Source organism: Micromys minutus, assembly GCF_963924665.1.
Source record: "Micromys minutus genome assembly, chromosome: 11".
Classification (NCBI taxonomy): Eukaryota; Metazoa; Chordata; class Mammalia; order Rodentia; family Muridae; genus Micromys; species Micromys minutus.
Window position 1 is genome coordinate 27,002,230 of NC_137980.1, and position 21,848 is coordinate 27,024,077.

The window sequence follows — 21,848 nt, forward strand, 5'->3', positions numbered from 1 at the left end:
CTAGTTAAAATGTACTCATTGATAGTCAAATCCAAGACCAGTTCTGGAAGAAAGCTGATTTCAGCTACATTCAAGCCCTAGCCAGGTCTGCTCCCTACAGACCCTCCTCTGATCTACAGTAAATAATGGAAATAAAGTTATGGTAAAAAGAAAGACTTCATAGACCTGCTTCTGGGCATCTGCTAAGTCTTCCCTCCCGATGGTTTTGAACAATAGACACAGACAAGGAAATCCAGCATCTTCCTATCTACCTTCCCAATTCCAGCTCATGTCAGATGGCCTCTCCAGTGTCTTCTGTTACTCTCTCCTGCTTTTCCTCTTCATGGTGGGGCAAAACTCAGTATTTTGGGTGTGGAGGTGTCAAGACAGAGGAAGAAAGAAAAAAAAAAAAAAAACACCCCTCCACCCCCCCAAAAAAATCTTGCTGATGCCAAGAGTATAGAAGGCAAAAGGAAGAGCCCCAGGAATGGGCTAGCCAGGACTACACAATGAGAACCTGTCTCCAGACCTCCCCAGCCCAAATTACAGAGCTCTGCCCCTCTGTGCACCCCCCCCATCTGTCTCAGTGAGGAGACCTTCAAGTAGTAAAGCTCTCAGTCAGAGCTGAGAGAGGCAGCTTTACTACTAACAGGCTGTTTAATCCCTTGTTTAATTTCCACATCAATTGCACACTCAAGTACCATTAAGCAAAGTAATCCAGTGTGAGATAACAGCATCCCTAAAAGGGGCTCAGTGTCAGTTAGGTGTCTGCATTCTCTTAAGGCCTCTCAGCCTGAACTACTGAGAACTACTCTATCAGTCAACCACCAAAGCCCAAGCAGGTAAGACACTAAAACTAGAGAGCCTCCCACAGAAAAGAATAGCATTAAATTAAAGACTCTGGCTAATTAATTAGAAGCCCAGGTGTGGTGGTGCATGCCGTTAATCCCAGCACTTAGGGGGCAGAGATAGGGAGATCTCTGAGTTCCAGGACACAGAGCTACACAGAGGAAACCTGGTCCTGAAATACATTAAAAGAAATTCGTACCCGACTTGTATTGGCAAACATGTAATACTGGGCTGGTCTCAAGGCAAACTTCCAGTGACTGTAACTCATGGTCGCTGAAGAGACACCTGTGGCTGTTGCTGTCTTGTGGGTCCCGGTCTAGACAGGGAGATTCATCTGCTGTCTGTGGTCTCTTTGACCATGGCAGAAGGCCAAGCAACCAGTTCCCAGGTGCCCTTGGCAAGCTGGAAACCCAGATCTGGGCTGCCTTTTGGTTTTGTACACTAGTAGGCACTGCCAACTACACTGGGTAGGCTCCTGGTTCACTTACACAGCAAATCTGAAGTAGCGGCATCATCCACAGGATGGTTGGAGCCTTTGCTGGCTCCAATCACAGAGTAAAGTGGGGAAGGACGGGCACTTAGGCGTGCACGTCGTGGGAAGCACACACTTACAGAGCGCATGTGGGGCGGAGGGCAGCACTGTGGGGCCTGTTCTCTCCACTGTGTGTGAGCTCTGGGCATTAATGAAGTCAAGTTTTACTGCCATCATCATCCTTTCTTGTCAGTGGTACACTTTTGTCCAAGAGTGCACACATGATGTGGGGGCGTGGCTGCTGATCTGGGTTCTGGGAATCGAACTTGGGTTTCCAGGCTTGCTTGGTAATCGTCTTACCTGCTGAGCCACGTCACCAGCCTGGATGCACTTTGAAATGGGGGGATTCCCACCCCCACCCCCACCCGGAAACCAGCCCAGGTCTTATTGAGTCTCACTCTGTAATTACCACTGAATAATTACAAGTTAACTATGGCTTTGATTAAAGGCAACCACCTCCCCCAGTAGAAGCAACAGATTTTCTCTCTCTTGCACACTCAGGGTAACACCATGCTGATACCCAAACAGCCACAAGTCCTTGCCTAGGGCGACAATTAACACACCCTCCTACGTGTATCTCAGTAGGACCGAGGCCTTGTCAGAGATTACAGAGCCCAGGAAGGGCCTATGAGGAAGGAAGGACCTGAAAGCTCCTAGGTGAGGAACAGCTCAACAACACCCCCCTTACCCCCTCCCAGGCTGGTCCTCAGTCAGCAAGGTGCTTCACTGCTCACTTGCACTCCCCTCCCATATCTTTAGGATTTTTTTTTTTTTTTTTTTTTTTTTTTTTTTTTTTTTTTTGGTAAAGACCCATTTTCCAAGTCGTAAAACTAAGGCTCAAACATCGACTGTCTCACAAAAAGCCCTGGAAGTACAAGCCTGGCGATTAAGTCTATACTCCCAGCTGCTGCAGAGCTGCGGGGCTGTCCCACAGGGCGGTGATGACTCAGGTGTGCTAGCTGCTAATCACTCTTAATTCCTTCATTTTGAGGAGGTTCCTGCAATCCAGGTATTATCCCTGCCGGCAGAACCATTTCGGAACCACAGAGCACATGACCGGCTCACCGGATTCCACAAAGCCCTTACAGGAAGCTGTTAGAGAGAGGGGCCCAAAGGGCACAGGTGCTCTTCCATTTCCAAACCCTGAGCTGCATACAATCCTTCTTCAAACCCTTGTTAAATTTTTACAAACTTGAGGCCACTGCTCACACAATAACCTCTGCACTCATAAGTGATTTCTCATATACTAAAAGACTCGTGTAAATTTATTTCCTGGACAGGCTGTATAAATGACCTTGCACCTAAGTGCCCATAATATGCTGAAAAGGGAGCTTGCTAAGATTCTTTTTGGCTGGTGAGCCAAGCCATGTTCCTAGGGTTTGTGCTCCAACCCCGAGGTCCTCATCAGCAGAGGAAAAGGCATGGCGAAGCCTTGTAGTGGTTGGAGTAATTGGGTTCACATAAAACAAAACCATAAAAATTTAAAGATTTTTAAAAGCACATGGGTTCAAGTGTTACATACAGCTCCATCTGCAAGCCTGATTACCCCGAAAAACCAGGGCTTCCACAGAAGTGCTGAAAAACATCCACAGACAGAGAACGCTCAGTAACCATGATCCAGCGTCAGGATACTCTGCGTCCTGGAGGTTCAAGAGAACACAGTGGAAAGACCGCTACAAGAATACATCAAGTCCACCATGCCCGCTGTCTCCAGAAACCACGCAACAGGCTCCTGCAGACTGTAAAGAGCCAGGAGTCTACCTTTGCCATGGTATTGTTGATCACAGATGAGAAAGGGAGAAACAGAACGCTTTGTGGGGGGATTAGCCATGCTCTGATGACTACATGAGCAACAGAAATTGGACTTTTTCTTTCTTTTTTTCATCCTTTTTTTTTTTGGAGGGGGGTCACAAAAGCAGGGATTAGATCTTGGTTCTGGGCTGAGTTCCACAGGGCAGTGATTGCACTCCGGGTTCATGGTGTGAGGTTCTCAAAAGAAAAGGGAAATACATCAAGCTTCAGTGAGGAGAGAAAGTCTCTCTCTCTCTCTCTCTCTCTCTCTCTCTCTCTCTCTCTCTCTCTCTCTCTCACACACACACACACACACACACACATGGCAGAATAAACACAAGCCAGCTGAGGTGGGCTACAACTCACATGTTCTCACTGAAAGAACTCTGGTTTGAATGAACCTCTGGAAACCCAAAACACGCAGGGTGTGTGTGCTCACTTCCAGAGAGGTGGTGAAAATCCTGAAAAACCTCAGCTCCAATTCCTCACACCCTCCGAGCACAGAGATTAAGTCAACCCCATGCTGGGCCTGTCAAGGCACATTTACTCAAAGGCTTCTCCTTGGGGGTTGAAATGTGTCACAGAGGAGTTAAAGTACTGAGAAAACTCAACTCCCTCAGGCATGGGGGTGGGGGTCCGCTCTTCTCTTTCCTTAGCACTGAGGAGGGAAGCGGCGGAGGGTGAGGAAGGCCTCACACAAAGGCCCGAGCTGGGCTGGAGACTTGGAGTAGCTCACTACGGCATCGTCCTGCTGAAGAGCCTCTCTCAGGCCAGAGCTCACAAGCCTCGCCGCTAAACTAGGTTAGTCAATCAGGAATGCTGAATGCCATTCCTGCTCCCATGGCAACCCAGGGCCCACAGGGCTGCCTGGGAACAGCTGACTACCCATTTATTACCCCTGACTGCTCACTCCAACGATGTCACCAGCTCCCTCTAGAATTAATCTTCAAAGTTTAATTCTCCTTTGGAGAGAGAGAGCACGGGGCGGGGGAGGGGGAGAGTATCTTCTTTCACACTTCTCTCCTTGTAGCCAAGGAAGAAGAAAGAAATCAACTAACTGGGCTCTAGCTCACTAATTTAGAGCCTTTCTGCCAGTCTGCCCTGACCATACAAATGGAAGCTAGTTATAAGACTCAACTTCCAGCCACCCTGCCTTATGAAATGTGTCACAAGTGGATAGAGGTGAAAGAACAGGACCTGTGGCTTCTGTCATGTGACTTTAGAACGCTGGTTTTCTGCCGTTTTCTATTCTTACCACCCAACAGCTCAGGAACTTTTTACACATTGGCTTTATTGAAAATGTCAACACATTTTAAAAGTACATTAGTTTACCATTAAACTGTATCTCTCCAACTGTTGTTCACCGAGGACAGCCCTCCCCCCAATTTCACGTGCAGGAAAAGAATATGCAAAAGGCTTTCTCGTAATAAAAATCTTTCTCAGCTAACTCTTCCAAGGGGTTCATACCTCTCCCTTAACCTAAAACACACCACAAACAACAGGCTGAATCAAGGGGGACTTGGTCCCCAAAAACACACACTCAACCCAAGTTGACGTTAAAAAACAATTCACACATCCCCGCCCTGAAGACAATAGTGATTCTATCAGCTGTTTTACTAGGAAAGAAAATGGGGTTCATCTGTATTGGGACCCCCACTTCACAAAATTCCAATTAGCCTTGAAAACACCGCTCCTGGGACTTCCTGCCCACTCACCCTCCTTAGAGGATAACACTTGATAGAGAAACTTAAATTCTTGTTGCACACCATAAAGTCTCTTTTACCATTTGGAGGCACAGTTTGCATGCCTCAGATGCATGTTACAAGTTTTAAACTGATAAAGTTGAATAAAAGCTATACTGACTCTAATGAGACACCATGTTAATTTACCTTCCAGAAGAACCTTCCAGACACTTCCACATAGGTCCTAATACACTTTAATACACTCTGGTTCCTGGAGCTTTCTGTGGATATTCAGCTTTGTGTCTGGTGTGCTTGGGTGGTGACCAGCTTTAGTGCCATCACTTGGGAGGCAAAGGAAAGCCGATCTCTGTGAGGCCAGGCTAGCCTGGTCTGCCAAGTTAAGTTCCAGAGGAACCAAGGGCTCCCTAAGGGAGACTCAGTCTCAAAACATAAATTCAAAAGAAGTTTTGTTGCAACATTCTCTTCACAAAAAAATATTCATATACTACTTCAGCAGAGCACACACACAGCAAAACAAAATGGAGCAAAGGAATATTGTAATTAACATTTTGCCAAGCTCTGATCAGCCCCAGATTGTTACCAAACTAATTCTAGATCCCTGTGTATGAAGAAGCAAAAGCTCACAGCCTGCAGCAAAAACAGAGAACAGAATCCAAAGTCCGAGTGCCAGGGCTGGTGTTTTATGACACACGTGTTCCTCCTTGGAGCACATGCAGATATATTTAGAGAGGCAATGTTATTAATCCATAGGTAGAAAAGCATCATCTCCTGCTTTTTTATTAAGCTGGCTTATGGTGATGTATCTATCACCCAGCAGAAATGAGAGACAAAGGATGAGAAGAGAGGTGTTCCAATACACAGCAGATACGTCTCTGCCTTCCAAACATCAATAAAAGTGAGAGAAAAACAAAGCAAAGCAAAACCAGGGCTGGAGCAATGGCCAAGCAGCTTAAAAGCACTGGCTTAACCGGCTGTAACTCTAGTTCCAAAGAATCTGATACCTTCGCCTCCCTTGACACTGGCCAAAAAACACCCAAACAAAACAAAACAAAACAAAAAACTAGGCCTAGAGAGATGGCTCAGAAACTGAAAATGCCCAATGCTCTTGCAGAGGACCACGGCTTAGTTCCCAGCACCTACACGGCAGGCTCACAACCATGATGTTACAACCATCTGTGACATCAGTCCTAGAAAACTCAAGGCCTTCTTCTGACCTCTATGGGCACCTGGCATGGGTGCACAGGGAAGAAGATAAGAAAGGCTAGCGTGCAAATAAGATCATGGAAGCTCAAAGATCTGTAGCTAGAGGTTAGTAAACTGTTTATATTGTTATGTGAAATGTGAACAGATTAGTGTAACTGAAAAGTTACAGAAAAGTCTGTCTCTGTGAAGGGTTCCCCCATATTCTGCCTGCTGTAAACTGAAAAGACGATGGAAAAGACACCTCCTCCCTTGAGGATAAAGCCTGCCTTCTGAGCTGGGCAGTGGCGGCGCACACCTTTGGTCTCTGCAGAGGCAGGTGGACGTCTGAGTGCCAGAGGCCAGCCTTGTCTAGAGTTCCAGGACAGCAAGGTGAAACCCTATCTCAAAAGCAGTAACAACAGGAAGGAAGGAGGGAGAGAAGGAAGGAAAAACAGAAAAGCAAATCTGCCCCTGGGCTGCCTTCCTTCCCCCCCAGCGCTGTTGGCTTCTCAGGAACAAGCAGAACCCTGGTCTCACGTGACTCTGCCGCTCCTCTCCCTACTCAACTTTGCACCGAAGGCGCAGTATGAAAGATCCCGTCCTAGAAGATAATAAGGCTGACAGAGTTGGCCTCATTACAGCTATGGACTGAAAGAGTCCTGCCTGTGGTCACAACTAAGAAAGAATGTAGGCACGCGACCTTTGGGTCCTATTATTTTTAAACACTGCATATAGTTCACTGCTTTTCATCTCGGGAGAAGCAAGTTAATAATGCTGGAAGACTGAATCTGATATGCAAGTGAGGTACTGCCTTCGGCAGTGGGGTGTAGAGCCAACCAGCTGCTCTCCAGGGCTCTCCGCCTCCGCAGAGCTGCCGCCCTCTCTTATTCATCCCCCACTGAGGCCTGAACCTCCTACAGGATTTGCAGCTGCAGATGGTGGCAGCTAACGTGACCTCCTGTGAGCACCCAGCCTCCTGGGTCCTCAGGTCACCTCTCCCAGCAGGGCTCCAGGAGAATCCAGGTCTTTATTAGCAACCGCAGGCCTCATTTGCTGTTGGGTCGACAGCTATCTAAACAAGATAGACTCTAGACGTGCCTAGGGTTGTCTTCTTATCCTAGAAGCTCTTTGAGGACACAGAACGCCTCCGACAGAGCCATTCCTAGCACAATGCTTACCCTCTCCTAACCCATCCTATCTGACCGAAGTGACGATATTCAGACACCAGTCAACCACGGAGAATTCTGCCGCTCTCTCTGTAAGATGACAAACTGTGATTCACTGTCTGATACCTAAAATGGATCTTGCCAGATTGTTCTGCCCCATGAAATGACTCAAACCTACAAGGATGCTGACATCACCCCTTCCCAGATGTGCCAGGAGAGCCGCTGAGTAAATAACTCCATGTGCTCACTGAATGCTGAGAGTAAGTTATCAGCCTACCACAACCACTGATTCATCATAAAACTGTAATATACAGAGGGGCAAGGCAAAAAGATGTTTGGGTAGGATCTAATTTCAAATATTTACTTATTTTTTTAAGTCAAAAGACCAGGGCTAGAGAGAGGGCTCTGCACAAAAAGACACTTGTCAAACTTGAGGACCCAAGTTTGATTCCCCGGACACTCACATCTAATAGAAGGAGAGATCCCTGCAAATGTCCTCAGACCCCATATAATGTTGTGGCATGTTTGCACCTACAAATATACACGATGGATGGTATGGATGGAAGAAAGGATGGACGGACAGATGGACGGACAGACAGGTGAAAAAATAATTCCAATGTTTCGTTTAGGGCTAAAACTCCAAAATTCCATCCCCACCCCAGAAAAAAAGGCAACAGAGGGAAGGACACAGAAGACATTCAACATGAGAAACAAGATAACAGGTCCCTTCCGCGGCTCAGAGACCTTGCCTGTGCCGCAGGGGCCGGAAGCTACAAGCAGCAAGTGTAAAGCCCGGGGTTGGAAGTTCGGTCCTGTGGAAGATAGTCCATAGGACACAAGACAGCATCCGTGTAAACTCTCCCACTGCTTGTACGGGCATCAGAAGGCTCCATCTCCAACACACTCACCTTCATGGCCACCTCGTAGATTCAGCCACCTTCAAAAGACACTGCTGTTCTTTCCAGGCCTGAAACAAGTCCAGCCATCCCCCTGTCTGGATCTGGAACTGTGTCCCTTCTTACTGATATCTCACGCCACAGAACCTCTCTAGCTCTTCACTGTGCTTCATCTCCTTCTATCACTATCTAAAATGAACTTGCCCACTCACTACCGTGCCTACTCGGCAACCCTGTAATTCTCAGCCCAGCTCACACTCCCTCGGCTACCCAGGCACCGGGACCAGCGGACTGCCACACGCCTGCTCTGTGCTCAGTTGAAAATGAGTTGGCTTCCATGAACAAGGCATGCGTTTTTTAAAAGATGAAAAAAAATTCACAAGTTAATTTTCATAAAACAGGCATTGATAGGCACCATTCTAGAAATGTTTAATACTGCGACAAATATTCTTTCAAGTATCAAACAGGAAATAAGAAAAAAAAGTATTCCCAAATTCATTTGTATACCATGCAACTGCATATATATAGTGACTGGGTGACCAGATGAACATTTTTCCTCCCAAGAAATTATTCAAAAGCAAGTTTGTTTTAAAACTAGCTCTATAGCCCATTTAAAAAACTAAACATGCCAAACATTAAGGGGGCATTTTTTTTTGTTTTTTTTGAGACAGAGTTACTTTATACACTCCTGCCTGGCCTGGAACTCATGTAGACCTTGAATTCAAATAGGTCTGAGAGTCTCTGCTTCTGGAATTTGTGGATTAAAGGTGTGACACCATGCCAGGCCTGATTTTTTTAAAAGCTATTTCTCACTTGATAGCTAGCACCACACAGAAGGAGGGCCCTCCAGTAAAACAGCTGGGAGCACACACAGGAGTTGCCAATCCAAAGAAAGAGTCCCTCCCAAAAAAACGAACTTCCAGTACACATTCCAGAAAACCCATTGCACTGTGTCCAATAAGGAGACCGTCTGAAGTGAAGCCAGCTAGCTAGCACAGCTTCAGCAGGGACAAAGGCTCACCACCAAGCCTTGGCTACCCAGAAGCAGGAAGCAACAGGAAAGACTTGCTCTAGGAAAATGAAGGGTGTCTGTGTATCGATAACAGCAGGGGAACAATAGGGTGGCATAGAAGCTGTTGAGGGGTAATTTGTCTCTCTATGCCCGCAAGGATAAAATGTGAAGAAACACTGTATCTTTATCAGCTTCCAGAGACCCACCAAAATAGCTTTCAATCACTGACTAAACAACACCAGCAGCAGCAGCAAGGGACAGGATTCCTACTCTATTCCCAAACTCAGTCATGATGGGACAGGACACTGAAGGGTCCTCCATGCCCTGAACAACACGAGCTCTCCAAGCTGGGACCATGGTCAGTTGTATTTTCAGAGTTAAACACACTGCTGGGGGTAGGTACAACCTCACTAGAAAGAGAAACTTACTAAGTTTGGCTTTGTTGCTGTTGGTTTTGTTTTAAAATCAGACTCTGGGCAAACACAGAGACAAAGCATGGGGCACTCATCTCATTTGCATATTATACAAAGCAGAGAACAAACATTCAAGAACTAATTGTCCATAAAGAAGCTTTATAGGAACCCTCTGCTTTTCTTTCCTCTGCATCCTGACTATATTAACCTCTCCCCTTTAAAAATCTAAATTCGAGAACTAATTGTCCATAAAGACGCTTTACGGGTACCTTCAGCATTTCTTTTCCTCTGCATCCTGGCCGCATTTACCTCTCCCTTTGGAAATCTAATTATCCACGCCACACTAGTTCTCACAGAAAGTTTACTGTCGTAAATACCAGAGGCAGTCTCTATTCCTTCTCAATCCAAGTAGGAAGAAGAGCAGCCCTCTTCCCAGAGAGAAAGCTGGGAACTCGGGCTGGTGCATTCTATGGCCACAGCAACAATTACATGTTTCTAAATTTTCTCATCTTCATCCTAACCCCGGATCCCCTCCCACCGCCCCGCTGTAATTGGCATCTCCTTAAAGCTAAACAGTGAGTTACTGTTTTCCTGGAGCAGTCTCCCTTCATTTAACCTCTGCTATGCGGTGCTGTGAGCTTCACACAGCTTGCTGGGAATCCTTAGGCTGGACTTTAGCCCAAACATCAACATTTACATGCAGAATATATCATCCTTTCCCAAGTACAAGCAATGGGCCATTCACTTGCATACCAACAAAGGGTATTTATTAATCTCGACAGAGATTAATTTATTAATTTTACCTTTGTTAGAGTGAAGCGAAAATTTAAAAGCTCAGAACTAGAAGAGGTGCGCTCCCTTAAGGACTTAAGGATTCTTAAGAGCCTACCCCCCTGGATAGCGGGTTAGGTCACATTTCACCTCCCTCAGAAAAGCAGAAGCTCATAAGTGTCATAAATTAGCAAAAAGCAAAGATTCAATACTAATTCATGTGCTATGATAAAAATTATTTTAGGCCTAATTATAAAATACAAAGGCATCTTGAATATTATTCATATCACTTAAACTTATTCAAGTCCATAAATACGGTGGTCTATAGTTTCCTGTACTTTTAATACTGAAGCCTCAGGGTGACCAACAAAAACTCCACTTATTACCAGAAAATATTGACTTTTTTATGTGCCAGACCTAAAGATGGAAGATTCTACACCCCGCAGGGACACACAAAGGAAGGAAAGAGACTTAGGCCTCTTCGGAGAGGTTAGTTACAATGTTGCAGAAGGAACTCAGAAGTAGCCCCGAGAAAGCTGAACCACTTAGTGCAGTGTCTTGAAAGACAGCAGGTTTCCAGGCAGGGAAGAAACCCCGTGACCCCTGCAGCCAGCCCTGTGAGGAGTGATCATTCACTCAGGACTGTTTGTCTTCATCTCATCCCAACCCCCACCTCCCGCTGCTCACAGATTGAAAGAAGCCCTGATAATTTGTGGGGATGACGGTTTCTTACAAACACCCAGTCTGCAAGGATGCCCTAATTATATCCCAGAGCAGCGACCCAGCACAACGGCCTGCAATCTTGTCCAGCCACAAGCAATGACCTCAAGTGACTGCGCATACAGAGTACTGTCCTGGGAAGGAACTGTGTGGACAGGTAGAAGTCAGAATTAAGAAAGTTAGCTGGGGCCTCAGATGACATGTCACACCAGTCACTGCTCTAAAGTCCCCTTTCTCCAATGCTGAACAAGCACCGCTGGGCTATGTGAATGGCTCAGAGCTGAGCCTCAAGAGCAGACAGCATTCAAATGCTGCTTCAATGCCTCCTTCACATGATTTGAAAGGGCTACTTATTGTGTGTGTATGTGTATGTGCACCGTGAGCATGCAATTCCTGCACAGACCAGGAGAGGGTGTCAGCTCCCCTGGAACTACACCTATAGATTGTCTTCATGTGTGCTGGAATCAAGAAAGGCCCCTATGGAAGAGCAGCCAATGCTAGTAGAATGCTGAACATCTCTCTAGCTCATTTTTTTTTCAAGTTCACTTTAAGACTTTTCATTTAGGGCTGGAGAGATGGCTAAGAGCGGGTTAAGAACACTGACTGCTCTTCCAGAGGTCCTGAGTTCAATTCCCAGAAACCACATGGTAGCTCACAACCATATGTAATGGGATCTTCAAAAAAAAAAAAAAAAAGACTTTTTATTTTTAAAAAGTAGATGCTGCTTTGGGAACAATTTCCTCTGGAATATTCTGTCTTGCAGTAGCATTAACTTCTCATTATCCATTTTCCTGGCTTGAAGGAAAAGGCTATAAATCTCCCAGCTCGCTGCTATCTCATCTAAATGTCTTCCTCTGGCCCCCTTAACCCAAAGATAAGCGAGGCAGGGCTGTGTGCTGGGAATGAAGCCAGGCTGGCCCGGGTCCCTCTGTGATGGTAGGACACGGCTTTCCCACCAACCATCTCCTGCGCTTACCTGGCACCTCTCAACCGAAGAAGCAAGAAGGCACATGGAGTCTAAAACCACCTAGTTACTAGCTCTGGCTGAACCTTAAGTAGGACAATGACTTTTCTAAAATCCTCTCTGATAAGGCGAAGTGATTGGGTTGGGCAGGAGAAGGGGGTGAGAGAGCATAAGAAAGCAGATCTGTGATGGAAACCAGCAAGGCCCAGAGAATCCCCAAATCCTTCTGACTCATGCTCCAGCACACAACAGTGGGTTTTTTGGAACATATGAAAAATCAAGACAACTGCCTGCTGTTTAAAAAAAAAAAAAAAAGGTATGAATTCATTTTCCAAAAATGTCTGGTGGAGACACTACCACTAGATTCAAAACAAATTCAAGTGGCCTGTGTCCGGAGTTGATGGCTGAAGTCACAGAATTAAGCCTCATCTCTGAATGGATCCATAGCGGGCTTCTAACGCTCACCACCATGCTCTTCCTCACGTCAATACGGTCAACTAACCTCTTCAGCCCTCGGGGAGATTCCTGTTTCCCTTCAGCCCTTGAGAGTCAGAAATTCAACTGCTCGGTAATGGAACATTCTACCCAGAAGAGATGGGTAAGAGCTGTCAGATGATCTGCCTGACAAATTACAATTTGCCCAACTTCAGTGTGGGGCCCCTGGTTATCTAGAGATCCACTCCCAGATAACCTGGAAGGATATCTAGACACTCACATGGTTATCTCGTCATGGCCCAAAGGGAAGGCTCTGAGAAAAAAAGCCCTGAGCTCAGAAATGAATGGCCCAACCTATGCAGAAAGATGGCACCCACTGATACCTCCTCTCCTTCATTGGGGCCCTGCCTACCTGCCTGCCACGGATTCAGTGACACAGCCCTGGCAATGACAAACACGCCCACAGCTCAGTCATCCTGCCTTTCAGAGCAAAAACCGTTTTGTCTTCTTTTTCTTTACCAAGCTCTGACCCCAATGCCTTGCACGTGCTGGGCAACAGCTCCCCTGCTAAGCCAAACTCCAATCCTCCCTTTATTTTATGATTTGAGAAAAAGCCTCACAATTTTGTGGCTGGACCCCATAGCCCAGACTGGCCTCGAACTCACAATCATTCTACCACAAGTGCTAAGAGCCCAGCAATGGATCCATTCTTGAAGTAACATTCCATGTGCATTTGCTGTTTTGAGTATTCAATAAGATCTCTATTGTCAGTGTCCTCACTGGAGAAAGGTTAGTCCAAAAAGAAAACAACAACAACAATAATAATAATAATCAGGGTTTGAAGTGATACTTCTCATGTTTTCTATACCTCTAGCTGTGACAGTCATGGGAAATAAGTGTTAGAACTATGCTCACTAAATCCTAAGACAATCAAAAATACCAGCAACTTAAGAGTTGGGGACCTAAGTGGCTCACTGGCTAAGAGCACTGGCTGCTCTTCCAGAGGATTCCAAAGCACGGAAGGTACCACGAAAGTACATGGTGTACAGACATACATGCAGTCAAAACACTCATACACACACAAAAAAAATGTATCTTTTAAATTCCACTATGTAATGAGTGTTTCCCTAGATTGAAAAGCACCACCCGTAACTGCACAAGAATTCTTAGCAAGAGAGAACCCAAGCAAAGACCAAGAATTCTATGACCTTAAGAATTTACTCACAGGATCCTCAATGATCAATAAACAATGGCATGGGGGATGGGTAGATGGGTGGGTGAGAGGGTAGGTGTGTAGATGGATAAGGCCCATTACAAAGAACATAAAAAGCCACCACTGTTTATATTGATTTGGTTGTCACTGATCTCTGAGACAGGGACTTTGTCCTTTTGGTCATGTTCCAACTCAAAGATCTGCCAGTCTCTGCCTCCTAAATTTAATCCCAAAGGATTAAAGACATGCATGTCATAATCACTTTATTGTGTTTAAAAACAAGAATTAACAGCAAAGGAAAAAAATAAGAGCAGGTATGGTATATACATACATACATACATACATACATACATACATACATACATTATGTATATTTATTTTCACGTTTAAATCACCCTCCCACCTACATGCCCAAAAAGATGCTGAAAACACTACATACCCAAAAAGATGCTGAAAACAGTTCTTTGCTGTCAGAACACTCCAGCACACTTTGAGGTTTGTGCCTCTTTGCGTATTTTAGGAAGAAAAAAAAAACTATATGACTGCACTTTAATGATATATATGCTAAGGTATTTAGGAAAAAAGTATATGGCATACATGATTTAAACAGGTATAAAAAAAGAAATACATTCATTGTAGGCTACTGTGACCAAGACATTAATTCACTGTAAAAATGTGTTGTCATAATCTATGTGTAACAGGATTTTCTCTTGTGGAATTCATTCCATTTTTTTTTTTTTTCCTGAATGTTTGAAAGTTTTACATAAACCTTCTGAGGCAGACTGAAGCCACCAGAGTTGAGCTGCAACCACCTGTCCATGTGACTCTGCTCTCTAGACCCAGCTTGCCATTTATCTCAGATTTTATTAGAACAGAGCTGTTTGGAAGTTCAAGTCTATCCAGGAGAATTACAGTGACTCTGTACAAGGAAAGAAAAACAGCAGTCCACAACTCACAAAATGAGTGTCTGTGATCAACAAAGACACTTCAGCTCCTACCTAAAACCTTTAAATGTTTGCTCTAGCTGGGTTTCAGGGATTCCGCTGTGTGCCCCAGGCTACCCTTAATCTCTTGACTTTCTAAACTTTCAGACTGCAGGGATCACCTTGTTTGTCTTCCCTATAGCCCCTGGGAAACAATGCTTAGCACAGAGCCTAATCTCACTTCCCTTGTTGCTCTACCCCACCCCCCATCTTGTGTTTGGAAACCACGGATTTCTTTACTTGGGAATTTGGTGTTCGTTAGACTTCAGAAAATTAAACCTCTATGGCTTATGCCCTATTTCTTCATTGTCCACTTTCCTACCGCTAAAGAAACCCCTAAAGAAATCTTCAAAATTACATTTTCCTCTTATTTCAGAGTTTTTCTTGCAAGCCCCAGCCACAACACACACACACACACACACACACACACACACACACACGAACATTCCTTCACACATACATACACACATATGCACTCACACACTCACACAACTATACACATATCTACCCACCCAGTGAGCTTGGTCTTTAGAAAGAGGTGTGGCCTACTGCCATCCAGCAGACAAAAGACTATTTATAAAATCACTTGACTCAAGTCCTGCCTTTCAAAGTGTCAAAATTCACCATTACAAATTACCCCTAAAGATCTTTTTTTTTCCGGGCTGGAAAGATGGCTCAGTGAGGAATACAGGGATATGAGTTCAAATCCCCAACACCCATGGAAAATGCCAGGCCCATCTGTGAGTGCCTATAACCCCTTCGAAGGAAGGGAAGGGGAGACAGGCTGTTGCTGAGAATTTGCTGGCAGCCAGCCTAGTTGAAAACAGCAAGCAATCGTGTAGGAGACCCTGGTGGGGGTCAGGTGGGGGTGACTGGTGGTGATTAGACTGTGAGAGCTTTTTTCACCCATGGCAAAAGCCAACTCACATTTCTACTACTCTCTGGTGAAACTGAGGCAAACAACCCCCCCTGTCTCCATGGTGGATGGGTGGAGCCTGCATCATGATTCAGGAACCGCTGGGGACTCACCGTTTCCATCTCGTTTGAAGCTACAAGGAACATGGTAACCCTGATTTAAGCTGTAATGTTCTGAAAAACAGGATGAGGTTTTCCAAATTTGCGAGTTAAGTATCCTATTAAAGAGACCACAAGTTTCCTGACTGAGCACTCAAGGTCATCTGGGAAGACGCACAGCAAAGCTCACGAGAATTCTCAAAAGTAGGGGCTCAGTTGTTAATTGTCAGTGTTGCTCTTGCAGGACACCAGGCTTCCATTCCTAGCACAAATACGGCAACCCACAACCATCTGTAACTGGAGATCTGGTGCCTTCACCTTACCATCTGGGTTATCAGGTACACACACTACCAAGAACACATAAAATGAATAAATTCTCAGCAAAGACCAAAACTAAAGACGGATTCGATAAAGAATTTGATAATGGCTGTCAGGCAGAAAGAATGGGTTCTTTGCAGAGTGGTGGAAAATGTAGATTTGTGGAACTATCCCTCAGCCTCACATTAAAAACATCACCTCAAACCTTCTCAAAAGATACAACAATACCCACTAGGTCACTTAGAAAGCACAAACCAGGATAGTAAAAGCTGTCATTAACCTCAGCACACAGGAGATTGAAACAGGAGGATGGCAAATTTAAAGCCAGCCTCCACTATAAATTGAGATCCCTTCTTCAGAAAGAGGAGGAAGACCTGTTACTGGTATCACATCAGAGACAGTCATCAAAGGGTTAATAGATTGATGGCTCAGCAATTAAAAGCACTGACTGTTCCTTGAGGACTCAAGTTCGATTCCCAGCCCCCAGGTAGTGCTCACAAGTGTGGAGAATCTCCAGTTCCAGGGATCCAACGCCATCATGTGGCGCCAGTAAGCACTGCACACACATGGTGTGCAGACATGAGTTCAGGCACAACATGTAAAAGAATAATAGTTTCTAAAAAGCCATCTCACTGATATGTGAGAACTCAGGGTACCAAGGATGGTAGAAAGCCCACTAGTGATCTGGGCTATTCAGTCGTCACTCAGAACACAACAGAGCAACAGATAAGGTTTCCTGTTTTCTTATAAACATATTTCTCTAAGACAGGCATGCTATACAACTGACCCAATTCTACTATTTAAAGATAATAAAAACATTATTTTTATATGCTCTGGGAATGCTAATTAAAAAAATCATAAAATATGCAACAAAAGGTCCCCAAACATTCACCAGAAGATGACGGCAGGGCAGATATACAGGGCGATGGGCTGGCTCCTGCAGACACTGCACACAGCCAGAAGGCGAAGCTCACAAAGTTCCTGCTACAGTTTCTTGGGGATTGCAACCTCTCAGGAAGCCACAGAACCTGAGAGAGCGAGCTACTTGCAATATGTACCAGCTTCTTTCAGAAACGCTGAAAGAAGGGGAGGTCTGTGACTGCTAATCTGCCTCAAAGCCTCTTTATGTGCTTTGATTAGGTAACATAAAATTATAACCTGTGACCTCACGGAGACCTGTTTGGAGAGGGAGGTTACTTTCACTCCGGGTCCCATGAACAGTCTTCCAGATGGGCAGGAGAGTAGCTTTAAGCTTTCTGCTTATGGGCCAGGCTGACTGACCTCTGACTATCTAACCTTGATCACTGCCTGATAAAATGATAAAAATGTCCCCTTCAAACTTTTCAACATCTTTTAGTGTGTCTGTATTTATACAACAATTAAGCTAAATAACACCACTGTTTGCCCTAATTAAAATAATATATAACAAATATAATAGCAGTCAAGGAAGAAAGCAATGTTCCTGCACCAGGTGTGGTGGGATGAGCCTGTACTTGGGAGGATAAGATAGGAAAATGTAGCTCAGTGACAGAGCAGCGGTGAACACGGCACGGCCTGTAGGTTAGGGGGAAACTGCCACACATGCACACACTCCCTAACCGACCTCAGGAGCGGCTCTCCCAAACCCCAGAAATATCTGCCATGGCACCCTAGTCTTGCACAGCAGCCCTGGCCAGGTTGCATGTGTTTTAGTTGATGTTTGCCGGCCAATATCCGACCTCCTTAGGAAGACAGGCTGTTCGTCTTACCCAACCTCATGCCCTGCCCACGGATAACAGAAAAGCGCTCGCCAACATCTCCATGAGTAACTGAGACACAAGGTCACTCTGGGTGAGAACTGGACACACTCGGGAAGCTACCGATGCCACGGCAGGTCTTTCTGTGTTTTTCTATATTTATTTGTGTGTGGAGGGGAGATGATGTGGGTGGGGGTTCTATCTTTCCACCATGTGGTCCTTAGCACCAAGCCACCTTCACCACTGTGCTAGCTCACTGACTCCTGTGCAACATTCTGTTGCTGCTGTTGCTTGAGACAGGGTCTCTGTGTGGCCCTGACTGTCCTGGAACTTGCTATGTAGACCATGTTGGCCTTAACTTACAAAAAACAAGATCTACCCCGACTCTTCCTCCAGAGTGCAGGGATCAATGTCAAGTGCCACCACACGGTGACCTAATATAATTAAGTAAATAAGTTACTACCAGGTAGTGAGTTCCATTAACAGGTAGCAATGTGCCAGGGCTCCCAGTGCTGAAAGAACCCTGGATTCAGATGCGCAGAGCGAGCAAAGACATCCAGAATCTGAAGGAGCACCGGCAGGAACATGCTTCTGTAAAGTCTTGCTGATCTCGGGTTTCCCACTAATTAGCACTGAGTCTCACTGGAACCTTCCAGGTGTTTTACTTAGATAATTTATCTTCGTATATGAAAGAGAACAGCTGCTTTTTGCTGGAATTAAAGTTTTCTATAAGGAGCACACTGAAGTCATGTGGTGCCACATGCCTGTGACACCAGCTACCCAAGAGACTCAGCCTGAACCCCGAAATCCCAAACCCAGAAAAGCACAGTAAAGAGTATGGTTCTGGCCCCTTTGCAATTACAAGATTCAGGACTTGTAATTTAAACAATGTTGGTTTTGTTTCTTTGGTTGCTTTGTTTTTTTTCTTTGTTGTCCTGGCTGTCCTGGAACTTGCTCTGTAAGCCAGGGTGCCCTCAAACTCACAGATCCTCCTGCCTCTCTCTGCCTCCTGAGTGCCAGGATTAAGAGCATGAGCTACCACACCTGGCAAACAATGACACTGTTACACTTGTGGGTCACTGTTCAGTGACAGGATGTATATTCAGTATGCAGGAGAGCTCAGGTTCAAACCCTTGCCCTCAGAAAAACACTAAGAAGTACAAGGAAGTGGGTCTGAAGAGATGGCCCGGTGGTTAAGAGTTCCTGTAGAGCCCTGGGTTCTGTTCCCAACCGTAACTCCAGTCCTAGGGGCCACTGCATGCATGGTGCACATACATACATGAAGGCAAACTCCCATACAGGTAAGATTAAATCCTTATAAGAAAAGGTCCTGAGTTCAATTCCCAGCAACCACATGGTGTCTCACAACCATCTGTAATGGGATCCAATGCCCTCTTCTAGTGTGTCTGAGGACAGCTACAGTGTACTCATGTAAATATAATAAAATCTTAAAGAGAAAAAAAAAAAGAATTGCAAAGTAGGCATGATGGCCAGTGTCTTTAATGCCAGCTGCTCTGTCTACACAGCAAGTTCCAGGAGAGCCAAGACTACAGAAAGAAAGGCCCTGTCTCAAAAAAAGAAAAGAAAAAGAAATCTCTATGTATGTGAAGTGGTAGCTGTATAATAATATAACATAAATGAAGAATAATATACTTTTTGTTTGTTTGTTTCAAGACAGTGTTTTCCTCTGTAGCTTTGAGGGGCTGCCTGCCTCACCTCCAGAGCTCGGGGACTGAGGGTGTGCGCCACCAGCGCCAGGTTGCATTTCCTAACATTCACACAAGACTTGGTGACATCTCGGCTTTTTCCTTTACTGCCCACACAGCTATAAAGATGGCAAATAAACTTCCCAAAACTTCCTAGCGTCAGATCTCCTAGACTTAGGCTAGAATGGACAAATAATTGGAACACCAACTTGGTATTTTCTCAAAAAAAATAAAATAAAATAAAATAAAATAGGGCTTGAGATGATTCACGGGATAGAGAGGCCATTCAATCCTGGCACTGTGAGTTCAATCTCTAGAACCCACACAGAGGAAGAAGTAAAAAACCAGCTCACTAAGCCACCCTGATTGCTGCCTACACACTATGGTGTACACGTATACACACACACACACACACAATATATATATATATATATATATATATATATATATATATATATATATATATATATATATATATATATATATATATATATATATATATATATATATATATATATAAAAATAAGCATAAAACTATCTCAGAAGCCATAAACTCCACCCCTAAACACATAACTAAGAAAAAGTAAAACATGTCCTCACAAAAAAGCATGCAAGGAAAGTTTATAGCATTATCCCTAATTGAGCAAAAGACAGCAAACGGCCTACTTACCCAGCCAGGAACTGCTATCCTGTGGTAAGTAGTAGACAGACCTACACAGACTGGACCATAACAGAACCGGAAGAAACTGAACCCAAGAAACCACAGCATTCCATTTATGAAGCAGTGTATCTAAATTGCCCAGAAAAGGCAATTTTGCACAGGCAGAAAGGAAGGTAACAATTGTAGTGATTGGGGTATTGGGGTAAGAAGGGTGACTTTAAACATCTTCAGAAACCTACTCTCTCCTTCAGTGGAACAATATTAAAAAAAAAAAGCCAAGGGTAGATAAAAGGTGGCCCCAGCCCCCAAACCCTGCCTGCTGTGAAGAAACAGGAAGTCAAAAAAAAAAAAAAAAAAAAAAGAAAGAAAGAAAGAAAAAAAAAAAAAAGAAAAGTCAATGTTCAGTTTGAGAACTTCAGTACTGTACAAGACATCCAACTGTAGGTAAAGAAACCTCGGAGGCTTTGTCAAACGGACCCCATGGTAGAGCACTATCTATCCTGGGTAAGTGGCTCCAAGTACCTCCTTCCATGATCCAAGTTCGCCCAAGCCCTGGACAGTCAAACAGCACCCAACTGCATAAGCATGCCCACTACTGCAAGCCAGAGAAGTCTGCAGAGAGCAGCAAAGGCTGCTGGCCCATGCTGATAAGGAAACAGCTGGCTAAGTGCTCATCCCTACTATGAGACTGTCTGTCCTTCAAGCAGAAGTCAATATGGTCACTACCTTTCTGGAGAACAAGAAGGATTGGCTTGTGGTCATCACAGGTGATGTGGACTTGATTAAGCTGGAAGGGTCTTGCTTCCTGCACTGTGTCACAAGATGGGGGTCGCTGCTGCATCACCCACAGAAGACAAGTACCACCACTGCTCTCACACAGCTAACTCAGTTGACGTCATAGTCAATTAAAAGGGCAGATAGTATGAGAGCTACAGCCCCCAGCGGGGTCACATCCTGGGTTCAAAATCTGTGGCTCATTTGTCCAACTGAAAAAGGCAATGGCCAAAGACCTCACCAATAGAGTCGGCTAAATGGACACCGCTTAGTTATGTGCACATGAATGTAACTTTAAAACTTGCCATTCAAAAAATTAAAATCTTCAGAAGCTGGCCTATGGTCAATCCAACACGGAGGCAATTAAAAATCAAATTCAATGAGGACTGAGAGATGGCTCACCAGTTCACAGCCCTGCTTGCTCTGCTAGTGGACAAGGGTACCAACCATTCCCGGCGCTCCAGGGGCAGCTCACAGGTATAGTTAACTCCAGTCCCAGGGGGACTGCTGCCTTCTTCCTGACACCTTTAGGCACTGCCAGGTGTGGTGTGAAGATATACAGGCAGGCAAAAAAAAAAAAAAAAAAAAAAAAAAACCTCACACCAAATAAAAAATAAAGGTGTCAAAAGCCAATGAATGGTGCGATCTAAATGAGCGAGCTTTGTGGGAAATGGTGGACCTCTTAGAAGAGTCATTTGTTCTTGTTTTGTTTTAACCAGGCTAGAACAATCGGACAATGTGGTATGACACAGGAAATAGAAAGAAGAGCTGAGGGTGGTCTCTGTCACTAAAGCGCGAGTCTGCTAGGAGCATAGCTGCCCAGTCACCAAAGTACTCATCAAGCAAACCCAGAACAGAAGAACAGCTCTTGCCTATCTGGAGGCCACGAGAATATAGAGCACTACCATTTCAGCAGCCTCAGGGGACCTGGGGGCCCCAGAATACCATTTCAGCGGCCTCAGGGGACATGGGGACCCCAGAATACCATTTCAGTGGCCTCAGGGGACATGGGGACCCCAGAATACCATTT

The 21,848-nt window shown here is 45.0% G+C and overlaps 1 protein-coding gene across 2 annotated transcripts in view; it reads right to left on the minus strand.

Moving 5' to 3' along the window:
• The window catches only part of AFF1 (ALF transcription elongation factor 1), a 145,834-nt gene that overhangs the window by 66,889 nt on the left and 57,097 nt on the right, over positions 1-21,848 (minus strand). The window lies entirely within an intron of this gene.